Raw genomic sequence first — 12,852 nt, forward strand, 5'->3', positions numbered from 1 at the left:
ATAAAGCTGAAGAGTTTCAGCAAAATTTAACGCTCGCCCTGGAGCTGATTGGAGAAGATAAAGTGACCGCAATGGAGCTGATCCAGGCAATACAAGACACTTGTGGGAAAATCATCGCCTGCCGGTACACGGGCAGAAATAAATATGAGATCACAATGAATCACCCGAAGGGGAAAGAAAGACTATTGGACGGCATAAAAATTGGACAGACCGCGATCATGTCCAAGGGGTTATGTAATGATGAGCTGGTGGTCTCGTTTCTGGGGCTGCCGGCGTATATCACGGACAGCGTCATTCTGGGCAAGCTGAACAGCCGGGGAGTAAGTGCAGTATCCCCGATCATCAGGAGAATGTGGCCGGGAACTAGAATTGCTGACGGAACAAGATATGTGAAAGTTAAATTCACGGAGATGGTCCAATCACTTCCATATTCGACCAAGTTTGAGACGGCTTTTGGAGCAGAGTTCTTCAGAGTTTTGCACGACAAACAGGTGAAAGTGTGCAGACAGTGCATACAGACTGGTCATATCCTGAGGGACTGTCCAGATTTCCTTTGTAGAAAATGTGGAGAGCAGGGGCACTATGCAAGGGAGTGCATGGGCAGAGGGAACAAATGCCAGAGCTGCAAAAAGGAGAGCAGCAGATGTGTTTGTGAGGACGCTGATCATGCTCCAGGGACGGGAGGAAAGCAACGTGAGGAGCAGGAAGAATCGAGAGAGAATATCTCTGAGAGGGAGGAGACCGAGAAGGATCGTGCGGAGGGGGAAGCGGAGAAAGGAAGAGACATACTGGAGTCGGACGGAGAGCAAGGAATGGAGGTGAGAGGATCGACAGCTGAGGTGCCGGGACATGGAGACGCAGCAGAGGGGCAGAGTGTGGATACATCGGAGAGAAAGGAGAGGAAGGTGAAAATTGTTCAACTTCAGCGGCCCCCAGAATCAGACTCAGAGATATGCTTGACGGGGTCTCAAGAGTCGGGGAACTCGGAGTCTGATATGGACCTCGGAAACAGCCAGGAGCTGGGGAAGAGAAGACTGCAATGGATGCTGAAGACAAGGGGATCAAAAAGAGGAAAAAGTAAGACGTGAACTGTAGCATAAAGATGATGGGCCTGATTTATCTCTATGTATTTACAATGTTAAAAATACTATCGCAAAACACAAACGGCTTAAGATGTATTAACAAGATGCGAGATGTTTTAAGGGTGGATACTTTTGACATCCTCTGTGTACAAGAGACTAAGTGGACAAGGGAGTGGAGAAGCTATCTGAGGGATACATGGGCTGGAAAAGTGTGGGCAAACAACGGTGTAAATGGACGAGCCGGAGTCGCTATTTTTGCTAAAGGAGATAAGATCCAAAATGTTAAGGAAATAGTGAAGGATGATGAGGGAAGGGTGATCGGTATTGAATTTATTTACAGGAATGTGCTTTACAAACTTTTGAATATTTATGCACCGAATGAGGACAACAAGCGTGGAATTTTCTTTGATCAACTAAAACCGCATTTGGGAGGGAACATTTGTGTAGTGGGGGATTTTAACTGTGCACTTACGAGGTTGGATATATCAAGCAACAATACATACAAAAGTGATATAAGTAGGAAATCGCTAAATGAGCTTTTTGACTATTTCAACCTGGTAGATCTGTGGAGGGTGCGCAATATGGGAGAAAGGGGCTTTTCCAGACGACAGACGGTTCTGGGGAAACTTAAACAGTCCAGGATTGACTTATGTCTATTAGCATCTGGGCTGGAAAAAAAGATTTCAAAATGCTGGTATGAGTTCACAGGGTTTAGCGATCATGCAAGGTTATGGGTGGAGCTGGGGGAGAAAGAGCACAAAGGTGGAGGGTTATGGTGTTTAAATAACAGTGTTTTGCTGGATGGAAAATATAGGGAGAAAGTTGAAAATCTACTGAAAGAAAGAAAAAGAGAACTGCAGGGTGAGGGTTGTATAAATATGGGGGAGTGGTGGGAGGAGGTGAAATTGCACATCAAAAAAGTGACAATAAACTATTGTAAAAATAAAATGGAGAAGGAAAGAAGGACTGAGTATAGTTTAAGAGACCAGATTAATAAAGAGCTGGAAAGGTCGATTGCAGAGGAAAACTTCAACAATCTAAAATATCTCATGCTGAGAAAACAATTAGATGAGCTTGAGAAGAAACGGAGCAGAGGGGCAGCTATCAGATCAAGGATGAAGGATATTTTAGAAGGGGAAAAGAATACAAGTTTCTTTTTAGGGCTTGAAAAAAGACAGCAAAAGAAAGCTCATCTGCAAAACCTGAAAAATTAAGAGGGTAAGACAATGGAGAAGACAGGGGAAATGCTGGAGGTGGCTCATAAACATTTTAAAAAACTTTTTTCAAAGATGGAGGTAAACTCTACAGACCACAGTGTTTTTGAAGGGATAGAAAAAAAATTAGGGGAAGAGGACAGAGCAGACTGTGATAAAAACATAACAGAGGAAGAATTGGAAAGAGCAATAAATGGTTTGAATAAGAACAAAAGTCCAGGGCTGGATGGGTTATCGGGGGAATTTTACATCACCTTTAAACAGGTGATAAAGCCAATTCTCCTGAGAATCTTTCAATGCATGGAGCGGGAGGGGAAAGCATCTGGGGACTTCTTCACGGGGCTAATCCGAGTGGTGTATAAGAATAAGGGTGACAAAGGTGATTTGGGGAATTATAGGCCAATTAGTCTGCTAAATACAGATTATAAAATACTGGCTAAAATCCTGGCAAACAGATTGAAGGAGGTGATAGGCACAGTGGTGAATCCCTGTCAGTGTTATGGTGTGGTAGGGAGAGACATTAGTGACATCATCTTATCGATCCAGGACATCTTTGACAAAATGAATCAGAAGGGAGGGCTGTACATAGGGGTTGATTTAGAGAAGGCGTTTGATAGGGTGGATCATGATTTTTTGTTTAAAACACTGGGAAAGATGGGTTTCGGGGAAGGTTTCACTAAATGGATTAGGTTAATATATAGGAATGCCATCAGTAGGGTGAAAATAAACGGGAGGTTAACTGAGAGCTTCGCTCTGGAGAGGTCAATCAGGCAAGGATGCCCGCTTTCAGCTATGTTATACTCCATAGCGGCAGAACCCTTGTCTGCCCTCATTAGGAGGGACCCAGGGATTTTGGGGATTGAAATGGAAGATAAAACGGACACGAAAATCTACCAGTACGCAGATGACATAAGTATTACGGTTAGGGATGAGAGGAGTGTAGACAGGGTGCTGCAGCATGTAGAGTGCTATGAGAGGGCATCTGGGGCCAAAATCAATGGGGAAAAAACCGAGCTAATGGGCTTTGGTGATGGTTTCGATTGTGTAAATAAATGGAATTTTGTAAAGAGAAATGAAATGGTGAAGGTTTTGGGTGTATACGTAGGTAAGAATCGAGATGCAGCAACAAAACAAACGTGGGGTGAAATAGAGGGAAAAATCAAAATGCGATTGGATTTCTGGTCCGGGAGGAAATTGAATCTAAGGGGTAAAGTGATAGTAACTAACGCCCTCCTCCTGTCCAAGTGTCAGTATGCGCTAAGAGTCTGTGAAATGCCGGACAGGGTAATAGGAAAGCTGAATGACATGATGAGTGCTTTCATCTGGAATAAAAAACAGCATTTGATAGCCAGGAAGGTGCTCATCAATGGGCAGAAGGAGGGCGGTTTGAAATTGGTGGACCTGAAAAGTAAAAAGCTTAGTGCACGGATTCGACTGTTAGGGAAATTTATGGGAAACGCAAAGATTTACGCGTGGCAGAAGTGCCTCGACTCTTGCCTACAGGGGTGGGATAATAGAGGAGTGTTTAATCTATGTAGGGAAACGGAGCAAAGGGAAAGAGCACAGGTTAATGCATTTACAGGGGAAATACTTGAAGCGTGGAATATTTTACTGGGGGATTTAAAGTTTAGATGTGAGACTGCGGAGCAGGTGTTACACCAACCAGTTTTCAGAAATCCGGCAATAAGGTGTGACTTTATCCAAAGAGGTGGTGGATTTCTGCAGGAGGAAGTAATCCAGGAGGTCAGGGGAAGATTAGGGAAAGTGAGACCAATAGAGATCAAAAGACTATGCCAGAGAATTTTAGAGGGGTTACCTCGTAGCTGGGTGGCGCTGGTGAAGGGGAGGAGGGCAGAGAAGGCTCTGGAGTTGGTCAGTTTCTCCCTCATCCAAGGAGGGAAAGAGCATGACATACGATCAGTTAACTCAAAGATACTATATAGAGTGTTTTTGGGAAAGGAAAAGAAGAAAGCGGCAGCTGAGGAAGTATGGCTAAGGCAGTTCCATGGGCTTCAGAGGGAGCACATTTGGTCAGATCTAAATGTGAAGTTCATTTCATCAGAGTGCTTTGATACAAATTTCAGGCTCAGACACAATAGAATATTTGTCAATTTGGTGCTAAACCAGATAAATAGACTCAACAGCAAGGTTTGTGATATATGTGAGGTGGAAGTGGAGACATTTAGGCACTTTATTTTTGAATGTAAGGAGTTAAAAGTGTTTTTTGAGAAACTGGACCAATGCTTTCAAAAATGTAGAGTCACAATCACGGAAAGGAAAAATGGGAGAGGTTTTTTCTATTTGGGTATAAGGAAAGGAAAGCAGGGGTGAACAAATGGCTTATCAATTACATTCTGAGTTATGCCAAACATGTCATCAGACTTCGGAGAAACTATTCACATTTCGAGGACAAAAAAGTGAACATCTGGAGATTTTTCTGTAACTTTATGAAAAGGAATGTGAGTCTGCTGTGGGATGGTGGGGACAAGAATTTCAAACAAAAGGTGCTGGAAGATAACTGTCTATTTGTGTGTGGAAATCAGGGTGGGGTGCAAATGTCAATAGGTCAAGGGTGAGGGGTGATGGGTGAAGGAAAAAAAAGAAAAAAAAAAAAAAGATGTGATGAATGGTGTTATGGATTGTTGGAAATAATTTGATTTGATTTGAAATGACTTGTATTTACTTGTGTAAAATGTATTTGTAAAAATATTTATTTTTTGATAATAAAAGAGAAGAAAAAAAACACGCCCGATCTCGTCTGATCTCGGAAGCTAATCAGCGTCGGGCCAGGTTAGTACTTGGATGGGAGACCGCCTGGGAATACCCGGTGCTGTAAGCATTTTGGCCCTCTGAGCAGCAGGCCTCACCTGGTCCTCCTCCCTCATGTTTCACTCCCTCTGTCAACACGTAATTTCCCTCGGGAGAATAAAGTTGTATCTTATCTTATCTGAAATGTAAGTGTTCTTCTAATGAAGGCATCATGTAAATTGTGATATACATGAACTTGAGTGTAGTCATGTGTACACGGTGACTTGAACTGGGTCTGTCTCACCTATAAAGAGCCTCTGTGTGGCTGCTCTCCTCGTTTACGGCCATACCACTCTGAACACGCCTGATCTCTTCTGATCTCAGAAGCTAAGCAGCGTTGGGCCAGGTTAGTACTTGGATGGGAGACCGCCTGGGAATACCCGGTGCTGTTAGCATTTTGGCCCTCTGAGCAGCAGGCCTTACCTGGTCCTCCTTCCTCATGTTTCACTCCCTCTGTAAACACGCAATTTCCCTCGGGAGAATAAAGTTGTATCTTATCTTATCTTATATGAAAGCATACATTCAGAAAATGAGTATTGCACATGGTCATAATACGAGAAGATTGAATGCACATGAGAAGTGAAGAACACGATCCACTGTGTGACAATGATGATGATGAGGATGAAAGTGAGCGCCAGAGATGTAAGTGGTCCCTCTGTATGTTCTATGTGATGATTATCAGTTTCATTAGGTAAGACTTCATTATCCAGAAATGTGTGTTTCTGATGAAGGCATCATGTAAATTGTGATATACATGAACTTGAGTGTAGTCATGTGTACACGGTGACTTGAACTGGGTCTGTCTCACCTAAAAAGAGCCTCTGTGTAGCTGCTCTCCTCGTTTACGGCCATACCACTCTGAACACGCCCGATCTCGTCTGATCTCGGAAGCTAAGCAGCGTCGGGCGAAGTTAGTACTTGGATGGGAGACCTCCTGGGAATACCCGGTGCAGTAAGCTTTTTGGCCCACTGAGCAGCAGGCCTCACCTGGTCCTCCTCCCTCATGTTTCACTCCCTCTGTCAACACCCAATGTCCCTCAGGAGAATAAAGTTGTATCTTATCTTATCTTATATGAAAGCATACATTCAGAAAATGAGTATTGCACATGGGCATAATATGAGATTATTGAATGCACATGAGGAGTGAAGTACACGAGCCACTGTGTGACAATGATGATGATGAGGATGAAAGTGAGCGTCAGAGATGTAAGTGGTCCCTCTGTATGTTCTATGTGATGATTATCAGTTTCATTAGGTAAGACTTCATTATCCAGAAATGTGTGTTTCTGATAAAGGCATCATGTAAATTGTGATATACATGAACTTGAGTGTAGTCATGTGTACATGGTGACTTGAACTGGGTCTGTCTCACCTATAAAGAGCCTCTGTGTGGCTGCTCTCCTCGTTTACGGCCATACCACTCTGAACACGCCCGATCTCGTCTGATCTCGGAAGCTAAGCAGCGTTGGGCCAGGTTAGTACTTGGATGGGAGACCGCCTGGGAATACCCGGTGCAGTAAGGATTTTGGCCCTCTGAGCAGCAGGCCTCACCTGGTCCTCCTCCCTCATGTTTCACTCCCTCTGTGAACACGCAATTTCCCTCGGGAGAACAAAGTTGTATCTTATCTTATCTGAAATGTTAGTGTTCTTCTGATGAAGGCATCATGTAAATTGTGATATACATGAACTTGAGTGTAGTCATGTGTACACGGTGACTTGAACTGGGTCTGTCTCACCTATAAAGAGCCTCTGTGTGGCTGCTCTCCTCGTTTACGGCCATACCACTCTGAACACGCCCGATCTCGTCTGATCTCGGAAGCTAATCAGTGTCGGGCCAGGTTAGTACTTGGATGGGAGACCGCCTGGGAATACCCGGTGCCGTAAGCATTTTGGCCCTCTGAGCAGCAGGCCTCACCTGGTCCTCCTCCCTCATGTTTCACTCCCTCTGTCAACACCCAATGTCCCTCAGGAGAATAAAGTTGTATCTTATCTTATCTTATATGAAAGCATACATTCAGAAAATGAGTATTGCACATGGGCATAATATGAGATGATTGAATGCACATGAGGAGTGAAGTACACGAGCCACTGTGTGACGATGATGATGATGATGATGATGATGATGAGGATGAAAGTGAGCGCCAGAGATGTAAGTGGTCCCTCTGTATGTTCTATGTGATGATTATCAGTTTCATTAGGTAAGACTTCATTTTCCAGAAATGTGTGTTTCTGATGAAGGCATCATGTAAATTGTGATATACATGAACTTGAGTGTAGTCATGTGTACACGGTGACTTGAACTGGGTCTGTCTCACCTAAAAAGAGCCTCTGTGTGGCTGCTCTCCTCGTTTACGGCCATACCACTCTGAACACGCCCGATCTCGTCTGATCTCGGAAGCTAAGCAGCGTCGGGCCAGGTTAGTACTTGGATGGGAGACCGCCTGGGAATACCCGGTGCAGTTAGAGTTTTGGCCCTCTGAGCAGCAGGCCTCACCTGGTCCTCCTCCCTTATGTTTCACTCCCTCTGTGAACACGCAATTTCCCTCGGGAGAATAAAGTTGTATCTTATCTTATCTGAAATGTTAGTGTTCTTCTGATGAAGGCATCATGTAAATTGTGATATACATGAACTTGAGTGTAGTCATGCGTACACGGTGACTTGAACTGGGCCTGTCTCACCTATAAAGAGCCTCTGTGTGGCTGCTTTCCTCGTTTACGGCCATACCACTCTGAACACGCCTGATCTCATCTGATCTCGGAAGCTAAGCAGCGTCGGGCCAGGTTAGTACTTGGATGGGAGACCGCCTGGGAATACCCGGTGCAGTAAGCATTTGGCCCTCTGAGCAGCAGGCCTCACCTGGTCCTCCTCCCTCATGTTTCACTCCCTCTGTCAACACCCAATGTCCCTCGGGAGAATAAAGTTGTATCTTTTCTTATCTTATATGAAATCATACATTCAGAAAATGAGTATTGCACATGGTCATAATATGAGAAGATTGAATACACATGAGAAGTGAAGTACACGAGCCACTGTGTGACGATGATGATGATGATGATGATGATGATGATGATGATGAAAGTGAGCGTCAGAAATGTTAGTGGTCCCTCTTTATGTTCTATGTGATGATTATCAGTTTCATTAGGTAAGACTTCATTATCCAGAAATGTGTGTTTCTGATGAAGGCATCATGTAAATTGTGATATACATGAACTTGAGTGTAGTCATGTGTACACGGTGACTTGAACTGGGTCTGTCTCACCTATAAAGGGCCTCTGTGTGGCTGCTCTCCTCGTTTACGGCCATACCACTCTGAACACGCCTGATCTCGTCTGATCTCGGAAGCTAAGCAGCGTCGGGCCAGGTTAGTACTTAGATGGGAGACCGCCTGGGAATACCCGGTGCCGTAAGCATTTTGGCCCTCTGAGCAGCAAGCCTCACCTGGTCCTCCTCCCTCATGTTTCACTCCCTCTGTCAACACCCAATGTCCCTCAGGAAAATAAAGTTGCATCTTCTCTTATCTTATATGAAAGCATACATTCAGAAAATGAGTATTGCACATGGGCATAATATGAGATGATTGAATGCACATGAGGAGTGAAGTACACGAGCCACTGTGTGACGATGATGATGATGATGATGATGATTATGATGAAAGTGAGCGCCAGAGATGTAAGTGGTCCCTCTGTATGTTCTATGTGATGATTATCAGTTTCATTAGGTAAGACTTCATTATCCAGAAATGTGTGTTTCTGATGAAGGCATCATGTAAATTGTGATATACGTGAACTTGAGTGTAGTCATGTGTACACGGTGACTTGAACTGGGTCTGTCTCACCTAAAAAGAGCCTCGGTGTGGCTGCTCTCCTCGTTTACGGCCATACCACTCTGAACACGCCCGATCTCGTCTGATCTCGGAAACTTAGCAGCGTCGGGCCAGGTTAGTACTTGGATGGGAGACCGCCTGGGAATACCCGGTGCAGTAAGCATTTTGGCCCTCTGAGCAGCAGGCCTCACCTGGTCCTCCTCCCTCATGTTTCACTCCCTCTGTGAACACGCAATTTCCCTCGAAAGAACAAAGTTGTATCTTATCTTATCTTATATGAAAGCATACATTCAGAAAATGAGTATTGCACATGGGCATAATATGAGATGATTGAATGCACATGAGGAGTGAAGTACACAAGCCACTGTGTGACAATGATGATGATGAGGATGAAAGTGAGCGTCAGAGATGTAAGTGGTCCCTCTGTATATTCTATGTGATGATTATCAGTTTCATTAGGTAAGACTTCATTATCCAGAACTGGTGTTTCTGATAAAGGCATCATGTAAATTGTGATATACATGAACTTGAGTGTAGTCATGTGTACACGGTGACTTGAACTGGGTCTGTCTCACCTATAAAGAGCCTCTGTGTGGCTGCTCTCCTCGTTTATGGCCATACCACTCTGAACATGCCTGATCTCGTCTGATCTCGGATGCTAAGCAGCTTCGGGCCAGGTTAGTACTTGGATGGGAGACCGCCTGGGAATACCCGGTGCAGTAAGCATTTTGGCCCTCTGAGCAGCAGGCTTCACCTGGTCCTCCTCCCTCATGTTTCACTCCCTCTGTGAACACGCAATTTCCCTCGGGAAAATAAAGTTGTATCTTATCTTATCTGAAATGTTAGTGTTCTTCTGAAGAAGGCATCATGTAAAATGTGATAGACATGAACTTGAGTGTAGTCGTGCGTACACGGTGACTTGAACTGGGTCTGTCTCACCTATAAAGAGCCTCTGTGTGGCTCCTCTCCTCGTTTACGGCCAGACCACTCTGAACATGCCCGATCTCGTCTGATCTCGGAAGCTAATCAGCTTCGGGCCAGGTTAGTACTTGGATGGGAGACCGCCTGGGAATACCCGGTGCAGTAAGCATTTTGGCCCTCTGAGCAGCAGGCCTCACCTGGTCCTCCTCCCTCATGTTTCACTCCCTCTGTGAACACGCAATTTCCCTCGGGAGAATAAAGTTGTATCTTATCTCATATGAAAGCATACATTCAGAAAATAAGTATTGCACAAGGGCATAATATGAGAAGATTGAATGCACATGAGAAGTGAAGTACACGAGCCACTGTGTGACGATGATGATGATGATGATGATGATGATGATGATGATGAAAGTGAGCGTCAGAGATGTTAGTGGTCCCTCTTTATATTCTATGTGATAATTATCAGTTTCATTAGGTAAGACTTCATTATCCAGAAATGTGTGTTTCTGATGAAGGCATCATGTAAATTGTGATATACATGAACTTGAGTGTAGTCATGTGTACACGGTGACTTGAACTGGGTCTGTCTCACCTATAAAGAGCCTCTGTGTGGCTGCTCTCCTCGTTTACGGCCATACCACTCTGAACACGCTCTCGTCTGATCTCAGAATCTTATCAGCGTCGGGCCAGGTTAGTACTTGGATGGGAGACCGCCTGGGAATACCCGGTGCAGTAAGCAGTTTGGCCCTCTGAGCAGCAGGCCTCACCTGGTCCTCCTCCCTCATGTTTCACTCCCTCTGTCAACACCCAATGTCCATCAGGAGAATAAAGTTGTATCTTATCTTATCTTATATGAAATCATACATTCAGAAAATGAGTATTGCACATGGGCATAATATGAGATGATTGAATGCACATGAGGAGTGAAGTACACGAGCCACTGTGTGACAATGATGATGATGAGGATGAAAGTGAGCGTCAGAGATGTCAGTGGTCCCTCTGTATGTTCTATGTGATGATTATCAGTTTCAATAGGTAAGACTTCATTATCCAGAAATGTGTGTTTCTGATAAAGGCATCATGTAAATTGTGATATACATGAACTTGAGTGTAGTCATGTGTACACGGTGACTTGAACTGGGTCTGTCTCACCTATAAAGAGCCTCTGTGTGGCTGCTCTCCTCGTTTACGGCCATACCACTCTGAACACGCCTGATCTCGTCTGATCTCGGAAGCTAAGCAGCGTCGGGCCAGGTTAGTACTTGGATGGGAGACCGCCTGGGAATACCCGGTGCCGTAAGCATTTTGGCCCTCTGAGCAGCAGGCCTCACCTGGTCCTCCTCCCTCATGTTTCACTCCCTCTGTCAACACGCAATTTCCCTCGGGAGAATAAAGTTGTATCTTATCTTATCTGAAATGTTAGTGTTCTTCTGATGAAGGCATCATGTAAATTGTGATATACATGAACTTGAGTGTAGTCATGCGTACACGGTGACTTGAACTGGGTCTGTCTCACCTATAAAGAGCCTCTGTGTGGCTCCTCTCCTCGTTTACGGCCAGACCACTCTGAACACGCCCGATCTCGTCTGATCTCGGAAGCTAAGCAGTGTCGGGCCAGGTTAGTACTTGGATGGGAGACCGCCTGGGAATACCCGGTGCCGTAAGCATTTTGGCCGTCTGAGCAGCAGGCCTCACCTGGTCCTCCTCCCTCATGTTTCACTCCCTCTGTGAACACGCAATTTCCCTCGGGAGAACAAAGTTGTATCTTATCTTATCTGAAATGTTAGTGTTCTTCTGATGAAGGCATCATGTAAATTGTGATATACATGAACTTGAGTGTAGTCATGCGTACACGGTGACTTGAACTGGGTCTGTCTCACCTATAAAGAGCCTCTGTGTGGCTCTTCTCCTCGTTTACGGCCAGACCACTCTGAACACGCCCGATCTCGTCTGATCTCGGAAGCTAAGCAGCGTCGGGCCAGGTTAGTACTTGGATGGGAGACCGCCTGGGAATACCCGGTGCCGTAAGCATTTTGGCCCTCTGAGCAGCAGGCCTCACCTGGTCCTCCTCCCTCATGTTTCACTCCCTCTGTCAACACCCAATGTCCCTCAGCATAATAAAGTTGTATCTTATCTTATCTTATATGAAAGCATACATTCAGAAAATGAGTATTGCACATGGGCATAATATGAGATGATTGAATGCACATGAGGAGTGAAGTACACGAGCCACTGTGTGATGATGATGATGATGATGATCATGATGATGAGGATGAAAGTGAGCGCCAGAGATGTAAGTGGTCCCTCTGTATGTTCTATGTGATGATTATCAGTTTCATTAGGTAAGACTTCATTATCCAGAAATGTGTGTTTCTGATAAAGGCATCATGTAAATTGTGATATACATGAACTTGACTGTAGTCATGTGTACACGGTGACTTGAACTGGGTCTGTCTCACCTATAAAGAGCCTCTGTGTGGCTGCTCTCCTCGTTTACGGCCATACCACTCTGAACACGCCCGATCTCGTCTGATCTCGGAAGCTAAGCAGCGTCGGGCCAGGTTAGTACTTGGATGGGAGACCGCCTGGGAATACCCGGTGCCGTAAGCATTTTGGCCGTCTGAGCAGCAGGCCTCACCTGGTCCTCCTCCCTCATGTTTCACTCCCTCTGTGAACACGCAATTTCCCTCGGGAGAACAAAGTTGTATCTTATCTTATCTGAAATGTTAGTGTTCTTCTGATGAAGGCATCATGTAAATTGTGATATACATGAACTTGAGTGAAGTCATGCGTACATGGTGACTTGAACTGGGTCTGTCTCACCTATAAAGAGCCTCTGTGTGGCTCCTCTCCTCGTTTACGGCCAGACCACTCTGAACACGCCCGATCTCGTCTGATCTCGGAAGCTAAGCAGCGTCGGGCCAGGTTAGTACTTGGATGGGAGACCGCCTGGGAATACCCGGTGCCGTAAGCATTTTGGCCGTCTGAGCAGCAGGCCTC

General features: G+C 45.1%; 12 non-coding genes and 4 pseudogenes across 12 annotated transcripts; all 16 read left to right on the forward strand.

The window, feature by feature from the left end:
• The first annotated feature begins 5,380 nt into the window (after nucleotides 1-5,380).
• Nucleotides 5,381-5,499, forward strand: LOC142997201 (5S ribosomal RNA). Its single transcript, XR_012961935.1, has one exon. It is a non-coding gene; the product is annotated as a 5S ribosomal RNA (ribosomal RNA).
• A 445-nt stretch (nucleotides 5,500-5,944) lies between these two features.
• Nucleotides 5,945-6,063, forward strand: LOC142997920 (5S ribosomal RNA). The gene has a single exon (XR_012962623.1). It is a non-coding gene; the product is annotated as a 5S ribosomal RNA (ribosomal RNA).
• Nucleotides 6,064-6,508: 445 nt separating this feature from the next.
• Nucleotides 6,509-6,627, forward strand: LOC142997497 (5S ribosomal RNA). The gene has a single exon (XR_012962221.1). It is a non-coding gene; the product is annotated as a 5S ribosomal RNA (ribosomal RNA).
• A 245-nt stretch (nucleotides 6,628-6,872) lies between these two features.
• Nucleotides 6,873-6,991, forward strand: LOC142998755 (5S ribosomal RNA). The gene has a single exon (XR_012963051.1). It is a non-coding gene; the product is annotated as a 5S ribosomal RNA (ribosomal RNA).
• Nucleotides 6,992-7,451: 460 nt separating this feature from the next.
• Nucleotides 7,452-7,570, forward strand: LOC142997898 (5S ribosomal RNA). Its single transcript, XR_012962603.1, has one exon. It is a non-coding gene; the product is annotated as a 5S ribosomal RNA (ribosomal RNA).
• Nucleotides 7,571-7,815: 245 nt separating this feature from the next.
• Nucleotides 7,816-7,934, forward strand: LOC142997340 (5S ribosomal RNA). Its single transcript, XR_012962069.1, has one exon. It is a non-coding gene; the product is annotated as a 5S ribosomal RNA (ribosomal RNA).
• Nucleotides 7,935-8,396: 462 nt separating this feature from the next.
• Nucleotides 8,397-8,515, forward strand: LOC142997087 (5S ribosomal RNA). Its single transcript, XR_012961825.1, has one exon. It is a non-coding gene; the product is annotated as a 5S ribosomal RNA (ribosomal RNA).
• Nucleotides 8,516-8,972: 457 nt separating this feature from the next.
• On the forward strand, nucleotides 8,973-9,091 carry LOC142998052 (5S ribosomal RNA; annotated as a pseudogene).
• Nucleotides 9,092-9,535: 444 nt separating this feature from the next.
• On the forward strand, nucleotides 9,536-9,654 carry LOC142998244 (5S ribosomal RNA; annotated as a pseudogene).
• Nucleotides 9,655-9,899: 245 nt separating this feature from the next.
• On the forward strand, nucleotides 9,900-10,018 carry LOC142998198 (5S ribosomal RNA; annotated as a pseudogene).
• Nucleotides 10,019-10,476: 458 nt separating this feature from the next.
• LOC142998397 (5S ribosomal RNA) lies at nucleotides 10,477-10,591 on the forward strand (annotated as a pseudogene).
• A 445-nt stretch (nucleotides 10,592-11,036) lies between these two features.
• Nucleotides 11,037-11,155, forward strand: LOC142998811 (5S ribosomal RNA). Its single transcript, XR_012963102.1, has one exon. It is a non-coding gene; the product is annotated as a 5S ribosomal RNA (ribosomal RNA).
• Nucleotides 11,156-11,400: 245 nt separating this feature from the next.
• Nucleotides 11,401-11,519, forward strand: LOC142998779 (5S ribosomal RNA). Its single transcript, XR_012963073.1, has one exon. It is a non-coding gene; the product is annotated as a 5S ribosomal RNA (ribosomal RNA).
• Nucleotides 11,520-11,764: 245 nt separating this feature from the next.
• Nucleotides 11,765-11,883, forward strand: LOC142998940 (5S ribosomal RNA). Its single transcript, XR_012963225.1, has one exon. It is a non-coding gene; the product is annotated as a 5S ribosomal RNA (ribosomal RNA).
• A 460-nt stretch (nucleotides 11,884-12,343) lies between these two features.
• Nucleotides 12,344-12,462, forward strand: LOC142998683 (5S ribosomal RNA). The gene has a single exon (XR_012962982.1). It is a non-coding gene; the product is annotated as a 5S ribosomal RNA (ribosomal RNA).
• Nucleotides 12,463-12,707: 245 nt separating this feature from the next.
• Nucleotides 12,708-12,826, forward strand: LOC142998941 (5S ribosomal RNA). Its single transcript, XR_012963226.1, has one exon. It is a non-coding gene; the product is annotated as a 5S ribosomal RNA (ribosomal RNA).
• Nucleotides 12,827-12,852: the final 26 nt, after the last annotated feature.

Source organism: Genypterus blacodes, unplaced genomic scaffold, assembly GCF_046128005.1.
Source record: "Genypterus blacodes isolate CSIRO-AG114 ecotype Tasmania unplaced genomic scaffold, CSIRO-AGI_Gbla_v1 ptg000039l_1, whole genome shotgun sequence".
Classification (NCBI taxonomy): Eukaryota; Metazoa; Chordata; class Actinopteri; order Ophidiiformes; family Ophidiidae; genus Genypterus; species Genypterus blacodes.